Here is a 1,114-nt window from a genome sequence, read left to right as displayed (position 1 = left end):
TCACCATTACTATTAGACACTAGCCAGAGCAATTAGACAAGAGAGAGAAATAAAAAGAATAAAGATAGGAAAGGAAGAAATGAAATTATCTTTACTTGCAGATGACATAATACTCTACATAGAAGACCCCCAAAACTCCACCAAAAGACTCCTAGAATTAATCAACAAATTCAGTAGCATAGAGGGATACAAAGTCAACACTCAAAAATCAATAGCATTCCTGTGCACAAACAACAAACATATTGAGAGAGAAATAAGGGAAACCATACCTTTTACAATAGCATCCAAAAAAATGAAATACTTAGGAATTAATCTAACAAAAGAAGTAAAAGAACTGTACAGTGATAATTGCACTACTCTGAAAAAAGAGATTGAAGAGGATTTTAAAAAATGGAAAGATATTCCTTGCTCATAGATAGGAAGAATCAACATTGTGAAAATGGCCATATTCCCAAAATTGTTATACAGATTCAATTCAATTCTGATGAAAATACTATTTCTGGAACCAGAAGAGACCCAGAATAGCAAAAGCAATTCTGGGCAACAAAGGTAAGGCAGGAGGCATCACAATCCTTGACTTGAAATTGTACTACAAAGCTTCTGTGAGAAAATCAGCGTGGTATTGGCAAAAAAACAGACATGAAGATCAATGGAACAGACTAGATGTTGCAGACACAGCCACAAAGATACTAAGCCACCTTATCTTTGACAAAAGGGCCAAACATATTCACTGGAAGAAAGATAACCTCTTTAATAAATGGCGCTGGAAAATCTGGTTTTCCACATGCCAAAGACTAAAACTAGACCCAAGCCTATCACCATACAAGCCTATCACCTACAACTACAGAGGGATAGGTAGAGACTTCATGAACAAAAACCAAACTGTATGGGAAATACTTCAAAAATATCAGCAGATGGGATTTCATTTTATTGAAAAGTTTTTGCACATCAAAAGGAATCACCAACAAGGTGAAAAGAAAACTCATGAATTGGGAAAAAAATTTTAGCCAACTGTCTCTCAGACAAAGGACTCCTGTCTAGAACATATAAAGTATTAGAAAAAAATCAGGTCTCCAAAATTCAAAGACCCAATACAAAAATGGGCAGCTGAGAT

The sequence above is a fragment of the Chinchilla lanigera genome, unplaced genomic scaffold (assembly GCF_000276665.1).
Source record: "Chinchilla lanigera isolate Chin_1 unplaced genomic scaffold, ChiLan1.0 scaffold00034, whole genome shotgun sequence".
In the NCBI taxonomy this organism is placed as follows: Eukaryota; Metazoa; Chordata; class Mammalia; order Rodentia; family Chinchillidae; genus Chinchilla; species Chinchilla lanigera.
This window is presented reverse-complemented; position numbering follows the sequence as displayed.